We start from the raw sequence: 18,266 nt of genomic DNA, 5'->3' as shown, positions 1-18,266 counted from the left end.
GTAAAAGCTTACAGCACCTGGTATTCCCAGGCGGTCTCCCATCCAAGTACTAACCAGGCCCGACCCTGCTTAGCTTCCGAGATCAGACGAGATCGGGCGTGCTCAGGGTGGTGTGGCCGTAAGCCGACGGGCAGGTGACACAGACTCCTTTTATAGACCAGGCAAGGCCCCCTGCTCGTGGAGGGGCTCAAAAGGCAGCCTTCCGAACACACTGCACTTGAGCCTTTATCGCCACTACCTGCTACACTCTATTCCAGTATTAGGAAGCTACACCGAGATGGGTAAGCTGCTGTTGGTGCCGTCAGGTGCAGTTGTTGCTGAATCGATAGGAAATGACAGCCAGGTATGCCAGTGAAAAGGTCGAGTGTTTCCTCTCCAATGTGTGCTGGAGGTTGAAGTTGAACACAGCACAGCATTAACGAGCACCTGAGTCAAGGCATTGGACTCTGGGACTATCCATTTCCTGCACCATCAGCCAAAGAGCTGTGTCTGGGAACAGCCACCCAGTGCTGGGCAAGTACACCTCATACTTACCTGGCAGGGGAGATACCATGATCAAGAAGGTGGTTCACCCAGGGCGAGGCTCAGCCATTGCACTCTGGTTGTGCTGACCCCTGCAAATTCCCCAAACGTGGGAATCTTGACTGCATAATTTTTGCTAGTGGGGTACTGCGTCCGCGCTCTCCCCCGATGACGTAGTTGTAAGCAAAGGTCAGCCGCCCAAGGTTCCGTCTTGTGTGCCCATCTCCAGGCTTCTCACGTGCTCGCAGAGCGACATCCCCAGTCTTTCCAAGTTGCTGGGAATGGGATGGTTGTGGGTGTTGTCTTTTAGCTCTAAGGAAATGTCATGCTCCCTTTCCCGGCTCTTTGTAGGTAGAACTGGATTGTTGGAGATGGATCCATGGCCATCATGCCAAGGGTTAATACTTTGGCGCTTGCTCCGTCCACTCCTGTACATTGACCTGATATTGAAGCGATGCCAGGAGCAGCTCACCATTTCAGAAGCCCGGAGGAGTTGGGAAACGGCCCGGCAGTTTGTACTGCTCGGTGTGACACAGAGCTGCTTTGCTCATGCACTCACATCTACCACTAAACCTTGGAGGTGTCCCCCGTGAGCGAGGAATGTGCCACAGCCTCAGCGGTTGATAGAAAACTGCAGCACACAACCAACGGTAAGAATGCGCTTCCAAACATGCAGTCAAATGTGGGCGGTTGATTGGCCGGCAAACCAAAAACGTTGAAGAAAGGCTGTCCCAAGGTGGCCGGCCGGGCCGACCGAGACTGTGGTGACTCTGGCGGATAGACTCCTTGGCTGCTCTCAAGGAGAGGGGCTATGTTGACTCTGGTTTTTCTTCAAAATGCTCAAGTCTTTCGCCTTTTACTAAAGACTTCCGTGGAGAGGAACGTCCAAGAGTTTAAGTTATTTTTGGTGGGCTTTGCTGTATGGCTGCGCCCTTTGAGTGTGTCAAATGTCAAGCAGCTGTCCGTCACGGCTCAGAGGTGCACTTAGATCACCTGGGGGTGGAGGTGAGCAGCAGCAGCAGCCTATGTTATGCGCACTTCAGAAACACGGCACCACAACAAGTAACTTGTGCGCCAAGATCTTGAGTTGGCCCCAGACACTGGTGGGCCATCGCTTCTCGGCCTTTTGGCTAAGATCAAGTGTAGTATCTGTTCTTATCAGTTTAATATCTGATATGTCCTCTATATGGGGATTAAATATTAAAAGCATTTTTGAGCATTGGGCGGTGAAACCTTGGGCTTGCTCTCTTCACTCCTTGCATTGACCTGGTATTGCAGTGCCACCAGGAACGGTGCACCGTTCTCTTTTTTTCTGTGAAAACCAAAGCAAGGCTGAAACTGGAAGGACATTAACGTGTGCCCGTGCGTCAACGTAATTGCAAGCCCACGTTTCTTGTAAGGAAGCAGCAGTGTAAAAGCGTGCTGCAGTGTAAAAGCGTGCTGCAGTGTAAAAGCTTACAGCACCTGGTATTCCCAGGCGGTCTCCCATCCAATACTAACCAGGCCCGACCCTGCTTAGCTTCCGAGATCAGACGAGATCGGGCGTGCTCAGGGTGGTGTGGCCGTAAGCCGACGGGCAGGTGACACAGACTCCTTTTATAGACCAGGCAAGGCCCCCTGCTCGTGGAGGGGCTCAAAAGGCAGCCTTCCGAACACACTGCACTTGAGCCTTTATCGCCACTACCTGCTACACTCTATTCCAGTATTAGGAAGCTACACCGAGATGGGTAAGCTGCTGTTGGTGCCGTCAGGTGCAGTTGTTGCTGAATCGATAGGAAATGACAGCCAGGTATGCCAGTGAAAAGGTCGAGTGTTTCCTCTCCAATGTGTGCTGGAGGTTGAAGTTGAACACAGCACAGCATTAACGAGCACCTGAGTCAAGGCATTGGACTCTGGGACTATCCATTTCCTGCACCATCAGCCAAAGAGCTGTGTCTGGGAACAGCCACCCAGTGCTGGGCAAGTACACCTCATACTTACCTGGCAGGGGAGATACCATGATCAAGAAGGTGGTTCACCCAGGGCGAGGCTCAGCCATTGCACTCTGGTTGTGCTGACCCCTGCAAATTCCCCAAACGTGGGAATCTTGACTGCATAATTTTTGCTAGTGGGGTACTGCGTCCGCGCTCTCCCCCGATGACGTAGTTGTAAGCAAAGGTCAGCCGCCCAAGGTTCCGCCTTGTGTGCCCATCTCCAGGCTTCTCACGTGCTCGCAGAGCGACATCCCCAGTCTTTCCAAGTTGCTGGGAATGGGATGGTTCTGGGTGTTGTCTTTTAGCTCTAAGGAAATGTCATGCTCCCTTTCCCGGCTCTTTGTAGGTAGAACTGGATTGTTGGAGATGGATCCATGGCCATCATGCCAAGGGTTAATACTTTGGCGCTTGCTCCGTCCACTCCTGTACATTGACCTGATATTGAAGCGATGCCAGGAGCAGCTCACCATTTCAGAAGCCCGGAGGAGTTGGGAAACGGCCCGGCAGTTTGTACTGCTCGGTGTGACACAGAGCTGCTTTGCTCATGCACTCACATCTACCACTAAACCTTGGAGGTGTCCCCCGTGAGCGAGGAATGTGCCACAGCCTCAGCGGTTGATAGAAAACTGCAGCACACAACCAACGGTAAGAATGCGCTTCCAAACATGCAGTCAAATGTGGGCGGTTGATTGGCCGGCAAACCAAAAACGTTGAAGAAAGGCTGTCCCAAGGTGGCCGGCCGGGCCGACCGAGACTGTGGTGACTCTGGCGGATAGACTCCTTGGCTGCTCTCAAGGAGAGGGGCTATGTTGACTCTGGTTTTTCTTCAAAATGCTCAAGTCTTTCGCCTTTTACTAAAGACTTCCGTGGAGAGGAACGTCCAAGAGTTTAAGTTATTTTTGGTTGGCTTTGCTGTATGGCTGCGCCCTTTGAGTGTGTCAAATGTCAAGCAGCTGTCCGTCACGGCTCAGAGGTGCACTTAGATCACCTGGGGGTGGAGGTGAGCAGCAGCAGCAGCCTATGTTATGCGCACTTCAGAAACACGGCACCACAACAAGTAACTTGTGCGCCAAGATCTTGAGTTGGCCCCAGACACTGGTGGGCCATCGCTTCTCGGCCTTTTGGCTAAGATCAAGTGTAGTATCTGTTCTTATCAGTTTAATATCTGATATGTCCTCTATATGGGGATTAAATATTAAAAGCATTTTTGAGCATTGGGCGGTGAAACCTTGGGCTTGCTCTCTTCACTCCTTGCATTGACCTGGTATTGCAGTGCCACCAGGAACGGTGCACCGTTCTCTTTTTTTCTGTGAAAACCAAAGCAAGGCTGAAACTGGAAGGACATTAACGTGTGCCCGTGCGTCAACGTAATTGCAAGCCCACGTTTCTTGTAAGGAAGCAGCAGTGTAAAAGCGTGCTGCAGTGTAAAAGCGTGCTGCAGTGTAAAAGCTTACAGCACCTGGTATTCCCAGGCGGTCTCCCATCCAAGTACTAACCAGGCCCGACCCTGCTTAGCTTCCGAGATCAGACGAGATCGGGCGTGCTCAGGGTGGTGTGGCCGTAAGCCGACGGGCAGGTGACACAGACTCCTTTTATAGACCAGGCAAGGCCCCCTGCTCGTGGAGGGGCTCAAAAGGCAGCCTTCCGAACACACTGCACTTGAGCCTTTATCGCCACTACCTGCTACACTCTATTCCAGTATTAGGAAGCTACACCGAGATGGGTAAGCTGCTGTTGGTGCCGTCAGGTGCAGTTGTTGCTGAATCGATAGGAAATGACAGCCAGGTATGCCAGTGAAAAGGTCGAGTGTTTCCTCTCCAATGTGTGCTGGAGGTTGAAGTTGAACACAGCACAGCATTAACGAGCACCTGAGTCAAGGCATTGGACTCTGGGACTATCCATTTCCTGCACCATCAGCCAAAGAGCTGTGTCTGGGAACAGCCACCCAGTGCTGGGCAAGTACACCTCATACTTACCTGGCAGGGGAGATACCATGATCAAGAAGGTGGTTCACCCAGGGCGAGGCTCAGCCATTGCACTCTGGTTGTGCTGACCCCTGCAAATTCCCCAAACGTGGGAATCTTGACTGCATAATTTTTGCTAGTGGGGTACTGCGTCCGCGCTCTCCCCCGATGACGTAGTTGTAAGCAAAGGTCAGCCGCCCAAGGTTCCGCCTTGTGTGCCCATCTCCAGGCTTCTCACGTGCTCGCAGAGCGACATCCCCAGTCTTTCCAAGTTGCTGGGAATGGGATGGTTCTGGGTGTTGTCTTTTAGCTCTAAGGAAATGTCATGCTCCCTTTCCCGGCTCTTTGTAGGTAGAACTGGATTGTTGGAGATGGATCCATGGCCATCATGCCAAGGGTTAATACTTTGGCGCTTGCTCCGTCCACTCCTGTACATTGACCTGATATTGAAGCGATGCCAGGAGCAGCTCACCATTTCAGAAGCCCGGAGGAGTTGGGAAACGGCCCGGCAGTTTGTACTGCTCGGTGTGACACAGAGCTGCTTTGCTCATGCACTCACATCTACCACTAAACCTTGGAGGTGTCCCCCGTGAGCGAGGAATGTGCCACAGCCTCAGCGGTTGATAGAAAACTGCAGCACACAACCAACGGTAAGAATGCGCTTCCAAACATGCAGTCAAATGTGGGCGGTTGATTGGCCGGCAAACCAAAAACGTTGAAGAAAGGCTGTCCCAAGGTGGCCGGCCGGGCCGACCGAGACTGTGGTGACTCTGGCGGATAGACTCCTTGGCTGCTCTCAAGGAGAGGGGCTATGTTGACTCTGGTTTTTCTTCAAAATGCTCAAGTCTTTCGCCTTTTACTAAAGACTTCCGTGGAGAGGAACGTCCAAGAGTTTAAGTTATTTTTGGTGGGCTTTGCTGTATGGCTGCGCCCTTTGAGTGTGTCAAATGTCAAGCAGCTGTCCGTCACGGCTCAGAGGTGCACTTAGATCACCTGGGGGTGGAGGTGAGCAGCAGCAGCAGCCTATGTTATGCGCACTTCAGAAACACGGCACCACAACAAGTAACTTGTGCGCCAAGATCTTGAGTTGGCCCCAGACACTGGTGGGCCATCGCTTCTCGGCCTTTTGGCTAAGATCAAGTGTAGTATCTGTTCTTATCAGTTTAATATCTGATATGTCCTCTATATGGGGATTAAATATTAAAAGCATTTTTGAGCATTGGGCGGTGAAACCTTGGGCTTGCTCTCTTCACTCCTTGCATTGACCTGGTATTGCAGTGCCACCAGGAACGGTGCACCGTTCTCTTTTTTTCTGTGAAAACCAAAGCAAGGCTGAAACTGGAAGGACATTAACGTGTGCCCGTGCGTCAACGTAATTGCAAGCCCACGTTTCTTGTAAGGAAGCAGCAGTGTAAAAGCGTGCTGCAGTGTAAAAGCGTGCTGCAGTGTAAAAGCTTACAGCACCTGGTATTCCCAGGCGGTCTCCCATCCAAGTACTAACCAGGCCCGACCCTGCTTAGCTTCCGAGATCAGACGAGATCGGGCGTGCTCAGGGTGGTGTGGCCGTAAGCCGACGGGCAGGTGACACAGACTCCTTTTATAGACCAGGCAAGGCCCCCTGCTCGTGGAGGGGCTCAAAAGGCAGCCTTCCGAACACACTGCACTTGAGCCTTTATCGCCACTACCTGCTACACTCTATTCCAGTATTAGGAAGCTACACCGAGATGGGTAAGCTGCTGTTGGTGCCGTCAGGTGCAGTTGTTGCTGAATCGATAGGAAATGACAGCCAGGTATGCCAGTGAAAAGGTCGAGTGTTTCCTCTCCAATGTGTGCTGGAGGTTGAAGTTGAACACAGCACAGCATTAACGAGCACCTGAGTCAAGGCATTGGACTCTGGGACTATCCATTTCCTGCACCATCAGCCAAAGAGCTGTGTCTGGGAACAGCCACCCAGTGCTGGGCAAGTACACCTCATACTTACCTGGCAGGGGAGATACCATGATCAAGAAGGTGGTTCACCCAGGGCGAGGCTCAGCCATTGCACTCTGGTTGTGCTGACCCCTGCAAATTCCCCAAACGTGGGAATCTTGACTGCATAATTTTTGCTAGTGGGGTACTGCGTCCGCGCTCTCCCCCGATGACGTAGTTGTAAGCAAAGGTCAGCCGCCCAAGGTTCCGCCTTGTGTGCCCATCTCCAGGCTTCTCACGTGCTCGCAGAGCGACATCCCCAGTCTTTCCAAGTTGCTGGGAATGGGATGGTTGTGGGTGTTGTCTTTTAGCTCTAAGGAAATGTCATGCTCCCTTTCCCGGCTCTTTGTAGGTAGAACTGGATTGTTGGAGATGGATCCATGGCCATCATGCCAAGGGTTAATACTTTGGCGCTTGCTCCGTCCACTCCTGTACATTGACCTGATATTGAAGCGATGCCAGGAGCAGCTCACCATTTCAGAAGCCCGGAGGAGTTGGGAAACGGCCCGGCAGTTTGTACTGCTCGGTGTGACACAGAGCTGCTTTGCTCATGCACTCACATCTACCACTAAACCTTGGAGGTGTCCCCCGTGAGCGAGGAATGTGCCACAGCCTCAGCGGTTGATAGAAAACTGCAGCACACAACCAACGGTAAGAATGCGCTTCCAAACATGCAGTCAAATGTGGGCGGTTGATTGGCCGGCAAACCAAAAACGTTGAAGAAAGGCTGTCCCAAGGTGGCCGGCCGGGCCGACCGAGACTGTGGTGACTCTGGCGGATAGACTCCTTGGCTGCTCTCAAGGAGAGGGGCTATGTTGACTCTGGTTTTTCTTCAAAATGCTCAAGTCTTTCGCCTTTTACTAAAGACTTCCGTGGAGAGGAACGTCCAAGAGTTTAAGTTATTTTCGGTGGGCTTTGCTGTATGGCTGCGCCCTTTGAGTGTGTCAAATGTCAAGCAGCTGTCCGTCACGGCTCAGAGGTGCACTTAGATCACCTGGGGGTGGAGGTGAGCAGCAGCAGCCTTTGTTATGCGCACTTCAGAAACACGGCACCACAACAAGTAACTTGTGCGCCAAGATCTTGAGTTGGCCCCAGACACTGGTGGGCCATCGCTTCTCGGCCTTTTGGCTAAGATCAAGTGTAGTATCTGTTCTTATCAGTTTAATATCTGATATGTCCTCTATATGGGGATTAAATATTAAATGCATTTTTGAGCATTGGGCGGTGAAACCTTGGGCTTGCTCTCTTCACTCCTTGCATTGACCTGGTATTGCAGTGCCACCAGGAACGGTGCACCGTTCTCTTTTTTTCTGTGAAAACCAAAGCAAGGCTGAAACTGGAAGGACATTAACGTGTGCCCGTGCGTCAACGTAATTGCAAGCCCACGTTTCTTGTAAGGAAGCAGCAGTGTAAAAGCGTGCTGCAGTGTAAAAGCGTGCTGCAGTGTAAAAGCTTACAGCACCTGGTATTCCCAGGCGGTCTCCCATCCAAGTACTAACCAGGCCCGACCCTGCTTAGCTTCCGAGATCAGACGAGATCGGGCGTGCTCAGGGTGGTGTGGCCGTAAGCCGACGGGCAGGTGACACAGACTCCTTTTATAGACCAGGCAAGGCCCCCTGCTCGTGGAGGGGCTCAAAAGGCAGCCTTCCGAACACACTGCACTTGAGCCTTTATCGCCACTACCTGCTACACTCTATTCCAGTATTAGGAAGCTACACCGAGATGGGTAAGCTGCTGTTGGTGCCGTCAGGTGCAGTTGTTGCTGAATCGATAGGAAATGACAGCCAGGTATGCCAGTGAAAAGGTCGAGTGTTTCCTCTCCAATGTGTGCTGGAGGTTGAAGTTGAACACAGCACAGCATTAACGAGCACCTGAGTCAAGGCATTGGACTCTGGGACTATCCATTTCCTGCACCATCAGCCAAAGAGCTGTGTCTGGGAACAGCCACCCAGTGCTGGGCAAGTACACCTCATACTTACCTGGCAGGGGAGATACCATGATCAAGAAGGTGGTTCACCCAGGGCAAGGCTCAGCCATTGCACTCTGGTTGTGCTGACCCCTGCAAATTCCCCAAACGTGGGAATCTTGACTGCATATTTTTTGCTAGTGGGGTACTGCGTCCCCGCTCTCCCCCGATGACGTAGTTGTAAGCGAAGTCAGCCGCCCAAGGTTCCGCCTTGTGTGCCCATCTCCAGGCTTCTCACGTGCTCGCAGAGCGACGTCCCCAGTCTTTCCAAGTTGCTGGGAATGGGATGGTTGTGGGTGTTGTCTTTTAGCTCTAAGGAAATGTCATGCTCCCTTTCCCGGCTCTTTGAGGTAGAACTGGATTGTTGGAGATGGATCCATGGCCATCATGCCAAGGGTTAATACTTTGGCGCTTGCTCCGTCCACTCCTGTACATTGACCTGATATTGAAGCGATGCCAGGAGCAGCTCACCATTTCAGAAGCCCGGAGGAGTTGGGAAACGGCCCGGCAGTTTGTACTGCTCGGTGTGACACAGAGCTGCTTTGCTCATGCACTCACATCTACCACTAAACCTTGGAGGTGTCCCCCGTGAGCGAGGAATGTGCCACAGCCTCAGCGGTTGATAGAAAACTGCAGCACACAACCAACGGTAAGAATGCGCTTCCAAACATGGAGTCAAATGTGGGCGGTTGATTGGCCGGCAAACCAAAAACGTTGAAGAAAGGCTGTCCCAAGGTGGCCGGCCGGGCCGACCGAGACTGTGGTGACTCTGGCGGATAGACTCGTTGGCTGCTCTCAAGGAGAGGGGCTATGTTGACTCTGGTTTTTCTTCAAAATGCTCAAGTCTTTCGCCTTTTACTAAAGACTTCCGTGGAGAGGAACGTCCAAGAGTTTAAGTTATTTTTGGTGGGCTTTGCTGTATGGCTGCGCCCTTTGAGTGTGTCAAATGTCAAGCAGCTGTCCGTCACGGCTCAGAGGTGCACTTAGATCACCTGGGGGTGGAGGTGAGCAGCAGCAGCCTTTGTTATGCGCACTTCAGAAACACGGCACCACAACAAGTAACTTGTGCGCCAAGATCTTGAGTTGGCCCCAGACACTGGTGGGCCATCGCTTCTCGGCCTTTTGGCTAAGATCAAGTGTAGTATCTGTTCTTATCAGTTTACTATCTGATATGTCCTCTATATGGGGATTAAATATTAAATGCATTTTTGAGCATTGGGCGGTGAAACCTTGGGCTTGCTCTCTTCACTCCTTGCATTGACCTGGTATTGCAGTGCCACCAGGAACGGTGCACCGTTCTCTTTTTTTCTGTGAAAACCAAAGCAAGGCTGAAACTGGAAGGACATTAATGTGTGCCCGTGCGTCAACGTAATTGCAAGCCCACGTTTCTTGTAAGGAAGGACATTAACGTGTGCCCGTGCGTCAACGTAATTGCAAGCCCACGTTTCTTGTAAGGAAGCAGCAGTGTAAAAGCGTGCTGCAGTGTAAAAGCGTGCTGCAGTGTAAAAGCTTACAGCACCTGGTATTCCCAGGCGGTCTCCCATCCAAGTACTAACCAGGCCCGACCCTGCTTAGCTTCCGAGATCAGACGAGATCGGGCGTGCTCAGGGTGGTGTGGCCGTAAGCCGACGGGCAGGTGACACAGACTCCTTTTATAGACCAGGCAAGGCCCCCTGCTCGTGGAGGGGCTCAAAAGGCAGCCTTCCGAACACACTGCACTTGAGCCTTTATCGCCACTACCTGCTACACTCTATTCCAGTATTAGGAAGCTACACCGAGATGGGTAAGCTGCTGTTGGTGCCGTCAGGTGCAGTTGTTGCTGAATCGATAGGAAATGACAGCCAGGTATGCCAGTGAAAAGGTCGAGTGTTTCCTCTCCAATGTGTGCTGGAGGTTGAAGTTGAACACAGCACAGCATTAACGAGCACCTGAGTCAAGGCATTGGACTCTGGGACTATCCATTTCCTGCACCATCAGCCAAAGAGCTGTGTCTGGGAACAGCCACCCAGTGCTGGGCAAGTACACCTCATACTTACCTGGCAGGGGAGATACCATGATCAAGAAGGTGGTTCACCCAGGGCGAGGCTCAGCCATTGCACTCTGGTTGTGCTGACCCCTGCAAATTCCCCAAACGTGGGAATCTTGACTGCATAATTTTTGCTAGTGGGGTACTGCGTCCGCGCTCTCCCCCGATGACGTAGTTGTAAGCAAAGGTCAGCCGCCCAAGGTTCCGCCTTGTGTGCCCATCTCCAGGCTTCTCACGTGCTCGCAGAGCGACATCCCCAGTCTTTCCAAGTTGCTGGGAATGGGATGGTTGTGGGTGTTGTCTTTTAGCTCTAAGGAAATGTCATGCTCCCTTTCCCGGCTCTTTGTAGGTAGAACTGGATTGTTGGAGATGGATCCATGGCCATCATGCCAAGGGTTAATACTTTGGCGCTTGCTCCGTCCACTCCTGTACATTGACCTGATATTGAAGCGATGCCAGGAGCAGCTCACCATTTCAGAAGCCCGGAGGAGTTGGGAAACGGCCCGGCAGTTTGTACTGCTCGGTGTGACACAGAGCTGCTTTGCTCATGCACTCACATCTACCACTAAACCTTGGAGGTGTCCCCCGTGAGCGAGGAATGTGCCACAGCCTCAGCGGTTGATAGAAAACTGCAGCACACAACCAACGGTAAGAATGCGCTTCCAAACATGCAGTCAAATGTGGGCGGTTGATTGGCCGGCAAACCAAAAACGTTGAAGAAAGGCTGTCCCAAGGTGGCCGGCCGGGCCGACCGAGACTGTGGTGACTCTGGCGGATAGACTCCTTGGCTGCTCTCAAGGAGAGGGGCTATGTTGACTCTGGTTTTTCTTCAAAATGCTCAAGTCTTTCGCCTTTTACTAAAGACTTCCGTGGAGAGGAACGTCCAAGAGTTTAAGTTATTTTCGGTGGGCTTTGCTGTATGGCTGCGCCCTTTGAGTGTGTCAAATGTCAAGCAGCTGTCCGTCACGGCTCAGAGGTGCACTTAGATCACCTGGGGGTGGAGGTGAGCAGCAGCAGCCTTTGTTATGCGCACTTCAGAAACACGGCACCACAACAAGTAACTTGTGCGCCAAGATCTTGAGTTGGCCCCAGACACTGGTGGGCCATCGCTTCTCGGCCTTTTGGCTAAGATCAAGTGTAGTATCTGTTCTTATCAGTTTAATATCTGATATGTCCTCTATATGGGGATTAAATATTAAATGCATTTTTGAGCATTGGGCGGTGAAACCTTGGGCTTGCTCTCTTCACTCCTTGCATTGACCTGGTATTGCAGTGCCACCAGGAACGGTGCACCGTTCTCTTTTTTTCTGTGAAAACCAAAGCAAGGCTGAAACTGGAAGGACATTAACGTGTGCCCGTGCGTCAACGTAATTGCAAGCCCACGTTTCTTGTAAGGAAGCAGCAGTGTAAAAGCGTGCTGCAGTGTAAAAGCGTGCTGCAGTGTAAAAGCTTACAGCACCTGGTATTCCCAGGCGGTCTCCCATCCAAGTACTAACCAGGCCCGACCCTGCTTAGCTTCCGAGATCAGACGAGATCGGGCGTGCTCAGGGTGGTGTGGCCGTAAGCCGACGGGCAGGTGACACAGACTCCTTTTATAGACCAGGCAAGGCCCCCTGCTCGTGGAGGGGCTCAAAAGGCAGCCTTCCGAACACACTGCACTTGAGCCTTTATCGCCACTACCTGCTACACTCTATTCCAGTATTAGGAAGCTACACCGAGATGGGTAAGCTGCTGTTGGTGCCGTCAGGTGCAGTTGTTGCTGAATCGATAGGAAATGACAGCCAGGTATGCCAGTGAAAAGGTCGAGTGTTTCCTCTCCAATGTGTGCTGGAGGTTGAAGTTGAACACAGCACAGCATTAACGAGCACCTGAGTCAAGGCATTGGACTCTGGGACTATCCATTTCCTGCACCATCAGCCAAAGAGCTGTGTCTGGGAACAGCCACCCAGTGCTGGGCAAGTACACCTCATACTTACCTGGCAGGGGAGATACCATGATCAAGAAGGTGGTTCACCCAGGGCAAGGCTCAGCCATTGCACTCTGGTTGTGCTGACCCCTGCAAATTCCCCAAACGTGGGAATCTTGACTGCATATTTTTTGCTAGTGGGGTACTGCGTCCCCGCTCTCCCCCGATGACGTAGTTGTAAGCGAAGTCAGCCGCCCAAGGTTCCGCCTTGTGTGCCCATCTCCAGGCTTCTCACGTGCTCGCAGAGCGACGTCCCCAGTCTTTCCAAGTTGCTGGGAATGGGATGGTTGTGGGTGTTGTCTTTTAGCTCTAAGGAAATGTCATGCTCCCTTTCCCGGCTCTTTGAGGTAGAACTGGATTGTTGGAGATGGATCCATGGCCATCATGCCAAGGGTTAATACTTTGGCGCTTGCTCCGTCCACTCCTGTACATTGACCTGATATTGAAGCGATGCCAGGAGCAGCTCACCATTTCAGAAGCCCGGAGGAGTTGGGAAACGGCCCGGCAGTTTGTACTGCTCGGTGTGACACAGAGCTGCTTTGCTCATGCACTCACATCTACCACTAAACCTTGGAGGTGTCCCCCGTGAGCGAGGAATGTGCCACAGCCTCAGCGGTTGATAGAAAACTGCAGCACACAACCAACGGTAAGAATGCGCTTCCAAACATGGAGTCAAATGTGGGCGGTTGATTGGCCGGCAAACCAAAAACGTTGAAGAAAGGCTGTCCCAAGGTGGCCGGCCGGGCCGACCGAGACTGTGGTGACTCTGGCGGATAGACTCGTTGGCTGCTCTCAAGGAGAGGGGCTATGTTGACTCTGGTTTTTCTTCAAAATGCTCAAGTCTTTCGCCTTTTACTAAAGACTTCCGTGGAGAGGAACGTCCAAGAGTTTAAGTTATTTTTGGTGGGCTTTGCTGTATGGCTGCGCCCTTTGAGTGTGTCAAATGTCAAGCAGCTGTCCGTCACGGCTCAGAGGTGCACTTAGATCACCTGGGGGTGGAGGTGAGCAGCAGCAGCCTTTGTTATGCGCACTTCAGAAACACGGCACCACAACAAGTAACTTGTGCGCCAAGATCTTGAGTTGGCCCCAGACACTGGTGGGCCATCGCTTCTCGGCCTTTTGGCTAAGATCAAGTGTAGTATCTGTTCTTATCAGTTTACTATCTGATATGTCCTCTATATGGGGATTAAATATTAAATGCATTTTTGAGCATTGGGCGGTGAAACCTTGGGCTTGCTCTCTTCACTCCTTGCATTGACCTGGTATTGCAGTGCCACCAGGAACGGTGCACCGTTCTCTTTTTTTCTGTGAAAACCAAAGCAAGGCTGAAACTGGAAGGACATTAATGTGTGCCCGTGCGTCAACGTAATTGCAAGCCCACGTTTCTTGTAAGGAAGCAGCAGTGTAAAAGCGTGCTGCAGTGTAAAAGCGTGCTGCAGTGTAAAAGCGTGCTGCAGTGTAAAAGCTTACAGCACCTGGTATTCCCAGGCGGTCTCCCATCCAAGTACTAACCAGGCCCGACCCTGCTTAGCTTCCGAGATCAGACGAGATCGGGCGTGCTCAGGGTGGTGTGGCCGTAAGCCGACGGGCAGGTGACACAGACTCCTTTTATAGACCAGGCAAGGCCCCCTGCTCGTGGAGGGGCTCAAAAGGCAGCCTTCCGAACACACTGCACTTGAGCCTTTATCGCCACTACCTGCTACACTCTATTCCAGTATTAGGAAGCTACACCGAGATGGGTAAGCTGCTGTTGGTGCCGTCAGGTGCAGTTGTTGCTGAATCGATAGGAAATGACAGCCAGGTATGCCAGTGAAAAGGTTGAGTGTTTCCTCTCCAATGTGTGCTGGAGGTTGAAGTTGAACACAGCACAGCATTAACGAGCACCTGAGTCAAGGCATTGGACTCTGGGACTATCCATTTCCTGCACCATCAGCCAAAGAGCTGTGTCTGGGAACAGCCACCCAGTGCTGGGCAAGTACACCTCATACTTACCTGGCAGGGGAGATACCATGATCAAGAAGGTGGTTCACCCAGGGCGAGGCTCAGCCATTGCACTCTGGTTGTGCTGACCCCTGCAAATTCCCCAAACGTGGGAATCTTGACTGCATATTTTTTGCTAGTGGGGTACTGCGTCCCCGCTCTCCCCCGATGACGTAGTTGTAAGCGAAGTCAGCCGCCCAAGGTTCCGCCTTGTGTGCCCATCTCCAGGCTTCTCACGTGCTCGCAGAGCGACGTCCCCAGTCTTTCCAAGTTGCTGGGAATGGGATGGTTGTGGGTGTTGTCTTTTAGCTCTAAGGAAATGTCATGCTCCCTTTCCCGGCTCTTTGTAGGTAGAACTGGATTGTTGGAGATGGATCCATGGCCATCATGCCAAGGGTTAATACTTTGGCGCTTGCTCCGTCCACTCCTGTACATTGACCTGATATTGAAGCGATGCCAGGAGCAGCTCACCATTTCAGAAGCCCGGAGGAGTTGGGAAACGGCCCGGCAGTTTGTACTGCTCGGTGTGACACAGAGCTGCTTTGCTCATGCACTCACATCTACCACTAAACCTTGGAGGTGTCCCCCGTGAGCGAGGAATGTGCCACAGCCTCAGCGGTTGATAGAAAACTGCAGCACACAACCAACGGTAAGAATGCGCTTCCAAACATGCAGTCAAATGTGGGCGGTTGATTGGCCGGCAAACCAAAAACGTTGAAGAAAGGCTGTCCCAAGGTGGCCGGCCGGGCCGACCGAGACTGTGGTGACTCTGGCGGATAGACTCCTTGGCTGCTCTCAAGGAGAGGGGCTATGTTGACTCTGGTTTTTCTTCAAAATGCTCAAGTCTTTCGCCTTTTACTAAAGACTTCCGTGGAGAGGAACGTCCAAGAGTTTAAGTTATTTTTGGTGGGCTTTGCTGTATGGCTGCGCCCTTTGAGTGTGTCAAATGTCAAGCAGCTGTCCGTCACGGCTCAGAGGTGCACTTAGATCACCTGGGGGTGGAGGTGAGCAGCAGCAGCCTTTGTTATGCGCACTTCAGAAACACGGCACCACAACAAGTAACTTGTGCGCCAAGATCTTGAGTTGGCCCCAGACACTGGTGGGCCATCGCTTCTCGGCCTTTTGGCTAAGATCAAGTGTAGTATCTGTTCTTATCAGTTTAATATCTGATATGTCCTATATATGGGGATTAAATATTAAATGCATTTTTGAGCATTGGGCGGTGAAACCTTGGGCTTGCTCTCTTCACTCCTTGCATTGACCTGGTATTGCAGTGCCACCAGGAACGGTGCACCGTTCTCTTTTTTTCTGTGAAAACCAAAGCAAGGCTGAAACTGGAAGGACATTAATGTGTGCCCGTGCGTCAACGTAATTGCAAGCCCACGTTTCTTGTAAGGAAGCAGCAGTGTAAAAGCGTGCTGCAGTGTAAAAGCGTGCTGCAGTGTAAAAGCTTACAGCACCTGGTATTCCCAGGCGGTCTCCCATCCAAGTACTAACCAGGCCCGACCCTGCTTAGCTTCCGAGATCAGACGAGATCGGGCGTGCTCAGGGTGGTGTGGCCGTAAGCCGACGGGCAGGTGACACAGACTCCTTTTATAGACCAGGCAAGGCCCCCTGCTCGTGGAGGGGCTCAAAAGGCAGCCTTCCGAACACACTGCACTTGAGCCTTTATCGCCACTACCTCTATTCCAGTATTAGGAAGCTACACCGAGATGGGTAAGCTGCTGTTGGTGCCGTCAGGTGCAGTTGTTGCTGAATCGATAGGAAATGACAGCCAGGTATGCCAGTGAAAAGGTCGAGTGTTTCCTCTCCAATGTGTGCTGGAGGTTGAAGTTGAACACAGCACAGCATTAACGAGCACCTGAGTCAAGGCATTGGACTCTGGGACTATCCATTTCCTGCACCATCAGCCAAAGAGCTGTGTCTGGGAACAGCCACCCAGTGCTGGGCAAGTACACCTCATACTTACCTGGCAGGGGAGATACCATGATCAAGAAGGTGGTTCACCCAGGGCAAGGCTCAGCCATTGCACTCTGGTTGTGCTGACCCCTGCAAATTCCCCAAACGTGGGAATCTTGACTGCATATTTTTTGCTAGTGGGGTACTGCGTCCGCGCTCTCCCCCGATGACGTAGTTGTAAGCGAAGTCAGCCGCCCAAGGTTCCGCCTTGTGTGCCCATCTCCAGGCTTCTCACGTGCTCGCAGAGCGACGTCCCCAGTCTTTCCAAGTTGCTGGGAATGGGATGGTTGTGGGTGTTGTCTTTTAGCTCTAAGGAAATGTCATGCTCCCTTTCCCGGCTCTTTGAGGTAGAACTGGATTGTTGGAGATGGATCCATGGCCATCATGCCAAGGGTTAATACTTTGGCGCTTGCTCCGTCCACTCCTGTACATTGACCTGATATTGAAGCGATGCCAGGAGCAGCTCACCATTTCAGAAGCCCGGAGGAGTTGGGAAACGGCCCGGCAGTTTGTACTGCTCGGTGTGACACAGAGCTGCTTTGCTCATGCACTCACATCTACCACTAAACCTTGGAGGTGTCCCCCGTGAGCGAGGAATGTGCCACAGCCTCAGCGGTTGATAGAAAACTGCAGCACACAACCAACGGTAAGAATGCGCTTCCAAACATGCAGTCAAATGTGGGCGGTTGATTGGCCGGCAAACCAAAAACGTTGAAGAAAGGCTGTCCCAAGGTGGCCGGCCGGGCCGACCGAGACTGTGGTGACTCTGGCGGATAGACTCCTTGGCTGCTCTCAAGGAGAGGGGCTATGTTGACTCTGGTTTTTCTTCAAAATGCTCAAGTCTTTCGCCTTTTACTAAAGACTTCCGTGGAGAGGAACGTCCAAGAGTTTAAGTTATTTTTGGTGGGCTTTGCTGTATGGCTGCGCCCTTTGAGTGTGTCAAATGTCAAGCAGCTGTCCGTCACGGCTCAGAGGTGCACTTAGATCACCTGGGGGTGGAGGTGAGCAGCAGCAGCCTTTGTTATGTGCACTTCAGAAACACGGCACCACAACAAGTAACTTGTGCGCCAAGATCTTGAGTTGGCCCCAGACACTGGTGGGCCATCGCTTCTCGGCCTTTTGGCTAAGATCAAGTGTAGTATCTGTTCTTATCAGTTTAATATCTGATATGTCCTCTATATGGGGATTAAATATTAAATGCATTTTTGAGCATTGGGCGGTGAAACCTTGGGCTTGCTCTCTTCACTCCTTGCATTGACCTGGTATTGCAGTGCCACCAGGAACGGTGCACCGTTCTCTTTTTTTCTGTGAAAACCAAAGCAAGGCTGAAACTGGAAGGACATTAATGTGTGCCCGTGCGTCAACGTAATTGCAAGCCCACGTTTCTTGTAAGGAAGCAGCAGTGTAAAAGCGTGCTGCAGTGTAAAAGCGTGCTGCAGTGTAAAAGCGTGCTGCAGTGTAAAAGCTTACAGCACCTGGTATTCCCAGGCGGTCTCCCATCCAAGTACTAACCAGGCCCGACCCTGCTTAGCTTCCGAGATCAGACGAGATCGGGCGTGCTCAGGGTGGTGTGGCCGTAAGCCGACGGGCAGGTGACACAGACTCCTTTTATAGACCAGGCAAGGCCCCCTGCTCGTGGAGGGGCTCAAAAGGCAGCCTTCCGAACACACTGCACTTGAGCCTTTATCGCCACTACCTGCTACACTCTATTCCAGTATTAGGAAGCTACACCGAGATGGGTAAGCTGCTGTTGGTGCCGTCAGGTGCAGTTGTTGCTGAATCGATAGGAAATGACAGCCAGGTATGCCAGTGAAAAGGTCGAGTGTTTCCTCTCCAATGTGTGCTGGAGGTTGAAGTTGAACACAGCACAGCATTAACGAGCACCTGAGTCAAGGCATTGGACTCTGGGACTATCCATTTCCTGCACCATCAGCCAAAGAGC

The 18,266-nt window shown here is 52.0% G+C and overlaps 37 non-coding genes across 37 annotated transcripts; 27 read left to right on the top strand and 10 right to left on the bottom strand.

The window, feature by feature from the left end:
* Positions 1-5: 5 nt before the first annotated feature.
* Positions 6-124, bottom strand: LOC131461622 (5S ribosomal RNA). Its single transcript, XR_009240539.1, has one exon. It is a non-coding gene; the product is annotated as a 5S ribosomal RNA (ribosomal RNA).
* Positions 125-526: 402 nt separating this feature from the next.
* Positions 527-690, top strand: LOC131461611 (U1 spliceosomal RNA). Its single transcript, XR_009240528.1, has one exon. It is a non-coding gene; the product is annotated as a U1 spliceosomal RNA (small nuclear RNA).
* Positions 691-1,337: 647 nt separating this feature from the next.
* LOC131461839 (U5 spliceosomal RNA) lies at positions 1,338-1,450 on the top strand. The gene has a single exon (XR_009240747.1). It is a non-coding gene; the product is annotated as a U5 spliceosomal RNA (small nuclear RNA).
* A 182-nt stretch (positions 1,451-1,632) lies between these two features.
* On the top strand, positions 1,633-1,825 carry LOC131461768 (U2 spliceosomal RNA). The gene has a single exon (XR_009240680.1). It is a non-coding gene; the product is annotated as a U2 spliceosomal RNA (small nuclear RNA).
* A 149-nt stretch (positions 1,826-1,974) lies between these two features.
* LOC131461584 (5S ribosomal RNA) lies at positions 1,975-2,092 on the bottom strand. The gene has a single exon (XR_009240515.1). It is a non-coding gene; the product is annotated as a 5S ribosomal RNA (ribosomal RNA).
* A 402-nt stretch (positions 2,093-2,494) lies between these two features.
* LOC131461608 (U1 spliceosomal RNA) lies at positions 2,495-2,658 on the top strand. Its single transcript, XR_009240526.1, has one exon. It is a non-coding gene; the product is annotated as a U1 spliceosomal RNA (small nuclear RNA).
* Positions 2,659-3,305: 647 nt separating this feature from the next.
* LOC131461831 (U5 spliceosomal RNA) lies at positions 3,306-3,418 on the top strand. The gene has a single exon (XR_009240739.1). It is a non-coding gene; the product is annotated as a U5 spliceosomal RNA (small nuclear RNA).
* Positions 3,419-3,600: 182 nt separating this feature from the next.
* On the top strand, positions 3,601-3,793 carry LOC131461767 (U2 spliceosomal RNA). Its single transcript, XR_009240679.1, has one exon. It is a non-coding gene; the product is annotated as a U2 spliceosomal RNA (small nuclear RNA).
* A 149-nt stretch (positions 3,794-3,942) lies between these two features.
* Positions 3,943-4,061, bottom strand: LOC131461610 (5S ribosomal RNA). Its single transcript, XR_009240527.1, has one exon. It is a non-coding gene; the product is annotated as a 5S ribosomal RNA (ribosomal RNA).
* A 402-nt stretch (positions 4,062-4,463) lies between these two features.
* On the top strand, positions 4,464-4,627 carry LOC131461607 (U1 spliceosomal RNA). The gene has a single exon (XR_009240525.1). It is a non-coding gene; the product is annotated as a U1 spliceosomal RNA (small nuclear RNA).
* A 647-nt stretch (positions 4,628-5,274) lies between these two features.
* Positions 5,275-5,387, top strand: LOC131461838 (U5 spliceosomal RNA). Its single transcript, XR_009240746.1, has one exon. It is a non-coding gene; the product is annotated as a U5 spliceosomal RNA (small nuclear RNA).
* Positions 5,388-5,569: 182 nt separating this feature from the next.
* On the top strand, positions 5,570-5,762 carry LOC131461766 (U2 spliceosomal RNA). Its single transcript, XR_009240678.1, has one exon. It is a non-coding gene; the product is annotated as a U2 spliceosomal RNA (small nuclear RNA).
* A 149-nt stretch (positions 5,763-5,911) lies between these two features.
* On the bottom strand, positions 5,912-6,030 carry LOC131461599 (5S ribosomal RNA). Its single transcript, XR_009240518.1, has one exon. It is a non-coding gene; the product is annotated as a 5S ribosomal RNA (ribosomal RNA).
* Positions 6,031-6,432: 402 nt separating this feature from the next.
* Positions 6,433-6,596, top strand: LOC131461606 (U1 spliceosomal RNA). The gene has a single exon (XR_009240524.1). It is a non-coding gene; the product is annotated as a U1 spliceosomal RNA (small nuclear RNA).
* A 647-nt stretch (positions 6,597-7,243) lies between these two features.
* On the top strand, positions 7,244-7,356 carry LOC131461889 (U5 spliceosomal RNA). Its single transcript, XR_009240796.1, has one exon. It is a non-coding gene; the product is annotated as a U5 spliceosomal RNA (small nuclear RNA).
* A 179-nt stretch (positions 7,357-7,535) lies between these two features.
* Positions 7,536-7,728, top strand: LOC131461721 (U2 spliceosomal RNA). The gene has a single exon (XR_009240634.1). It is a non-coding gene; the product is annotated as a U2 spliceosomal RNA (small nuclear RNA).
* Positions 7,729-7,877: 149 nt separating this feature from the next.
* LOC131461587 (5S ribosomal RNA) lies at positions 7,878-7,996 on the bottom strand. The gene has a single exon (XR_009240517.1). It is a non-coding gene; the product is annotated as a 5S ribosomal RNA (ribosomal RNA).
* A 402-nt stretch (positions 7,997-8,398) lies between these two features.
* On the top strand, positions 8,399-8,562 carry LOC131461698 (U1 spliceosomal RNA). The gene has a single exon (XR_009240612.1). It is a non-coding gene; the product is annotated as a U1 spliceosomal RNA (small nuclear RNA).
* A 645-nt stretch (positions 8,563-9,207) lies between these two features.
* LOC131461837 (U5 spliceosomal RNA) lies at positions 9,208-9,320 on the top strand. Its single transcript, XR_009240745.1, has one exon. It is a non-coding gene; the product is annotated as a U5 spliceosomal RNA (small nuclear RNA).
* A 179-nt stretch (positions 9,321-9,499) lies between these two features.
* Positions 9,500-9,692, top strand: LOC131461799 (U2 spliceosomal RNA). The gene has a single exon (XR_009240709.1). It is a non-coding gene; the product is annotated as a U2 spliceosomal RNA (small nuclear RNA).
* Positions 9,693-9,900: 208 nt separating this feature from the next.
* Positions 9,901-10,019, bottom strand: LOC131461576 (5S ribosomal RNA). Its single transcript, XR_009240507.1, has one exon. It is a non-coding gene; the product is annotated as a 5S ribosomal RNA (ribosomal RNA).
* Positions 10,020-10,421: 402 nt separating this feature from the next.
* LOC131461605 (U1 spliceosomal RNA) lies at positions 10,422-10,585 on the top strand. The gene has a single exon (XR_009240523.1). It is a non-coding gene; the product is annotated as a U1 spliceosomal RNA (small nuclear RNA).
* A 647-nt stretch (positions 10,586-11,232) lies between these two features.
* LOC131461888 (U5 spliceosomal RNA) lies at positions 11,233-11,345 on the top strand. Its single transcript, XR_009240795.1, has one exon. It is a non-coding gene; the product is annotated as a U5 spliceosomal RNA (small nuclear RNA).
* A 179-nt stretch (positions 11,346-11,524) lies between these two features.
* LOC131461720 (U2 spliceosomal RNA) lies at positions 11,525-11,717 on the top strand. Its single transcript, XR_009240633.1, has one exon. It is a non-coding gene; the product is annotated as a U2 spliceosomal RNA (small nuclear RNA).
* Positions 11,718-11,866: 149 nt separating this feature from the next.
* Positions 11,867-11,985, bottom strand: LOC131461565 (5S ribosomal RNA). Its single transcript, XR_009240496.1, has one exon. It is a non-coding gene; the product is annotated as a 5S ribosomal RNA (ribosomal RNA).
* A 402-nt stretch (positions 11,986-12,387) lies between these two features.
* On the top strand, positions 12,388-12,551 carry LOC131461697 (U1 spliceosomal RNA). Its single transcript, XR_009240611.1, has one exon. It is a non-coding gene; the product is annotated as a U1 spliceosomal RNA (small nuclear RNA).
* A 645-nt stretch (positions 12,552-13,196) lies between these two features.
* Positions 13,197-13,309, top strand: LOC131461836 (U5 spliceosomal RNA). Its single transcript, XR_009240744.1, has one exon. It is a non-coding gene; the product is annotated as a U5 spliceosomal RNA (small nuclear RNA).
* A 179-nt stretch (positions 13,310-13,488) lies between these two features.
* LOC131461798 (U2 spliceosomal RNA) lies at positions 13,489-13,681 on the top strand. The gene has a single exon (XR_009240708.1). It is a non-coding gene; the product is annotated as a U2 spliceosomal RNA (small nuclear RNA).
* A 167-nt stretch (positions 13,682-13,848) lies between these two features.
* Positions 13,849-13,967, bottom strand: LOC131461940 (5S ribosomal RNA). Its single transcript, XR_009240843.1, has one exon. It is a non-coding gene; the product is annotated as a 5S ribosomal RNA (ribosomal RNA).
* Positions 13,968-14,369: 402 nt separating this feature from the next.
* Positions 14,370-14,533, top strand: LOC131461696 (U1 spliceosomal RNA). The gene has a single exon (XR_009240610.1). It is a non-coding gene; the product is annotated as a U1 spliceosomal RNA (small nuclear RNA).
* A 646-nt stretch (positions 14,534-15,179) lies between these two features.
* Positions 15,180-15,292, top strand: LOC131461835 (U5 spliceosomal RNA). Its single transcript, XR_009240743.1, has one exon. It is a non-coding gene; the product is annotated as a U5 spliceosomal RNA (small nuclear RNA).
* A 179-nt stretch (positions 15,293-15,471) lies between these two features.
* Positions 15,472-15,664, top strand: LOC131461788 (U2 spliceosomal RNA). Its single transcript, XR_009240699.1, has one exon. It is a non-coding gene; the product is annotated as a U2 spliceosomal RNA (small nuclear RNA).
* Positions 15,665-15,813: 149 nt separating this feature from the next.
* On the bottom strand, positions 15,814-15,932 carry LOC131461904 (5S ribosomal RNA). Its single transcript, XR_009240810.1, has one exon. It is a non-coding gene; the product is annotated as a 5S ribosomal RNA (ribosomal RNA).
* Positions 15,933-16,326: 394 nt separating this feature from the next.
* Positions 16,327-16,490, top strand: LOC131461695 (U1 spliceosomal RNA). The gene has a single exon (XR_009240609.1). It is a non-coding gene; the product is annotated as a U1 spliceosomal RNA (small nuclear RNA).
* Positions 16,491-17,135: 645 nt separating this feature from the next.
* On the top strand, positions 17,136-17,248 carry LOC131461834 (U5 spliceosomal RNA). Its single transcript, XR_009240742.1, has one exon. It is a non-coding gene; the product is annotated as a U5 spliceosomal RNA (small nuclear RNA).
* A 179-nt stretch (positions 17,249-17,427) lies between these two features.
* LOC131461719 (U2 spliceosomal RNA) lies at positions 17,428-17,620 on the top strand. The gene has a single exon (XR_009240632.1). It is a non-coding gene; the product is annotated as a U2 spliceosomal RNA (small nuclear RNA).
* Positions 17,621-17,787: 167 nt separating this feature from the next.
* On the bottom strand, positions 17,788-17,906 carry LOC131461789 (5S ribosomal RNA). Its single transcript, XR_009240700.1, has one exon. It is a non-coding gene; the product is annotated as a 5S ribosomal RNA (ribosomal RNA).
* Between the last annotated feature and the right edge of the window lie 360 nt (positions 17,907-18,266).

The sequence above is a fragment of the Solea solea genome, chromosome 6 (assembly GCF_958295425.1).
Source record: "Solea solea chromosome 6, fSolSol10.1, whole genome shotgun sequence".
Classification (NCBI taxonomy): domain Eukaryota; kingdom Metazoa; phylum Chordata; class Actinopteri; order Pleuronectiformes; family Soleidae; genus Solea; species Solea solea.
Note: the sequence above shows the minus strand (reverse complement) of the source record. Positions and strands in the feature narration are given on the sequence as shown.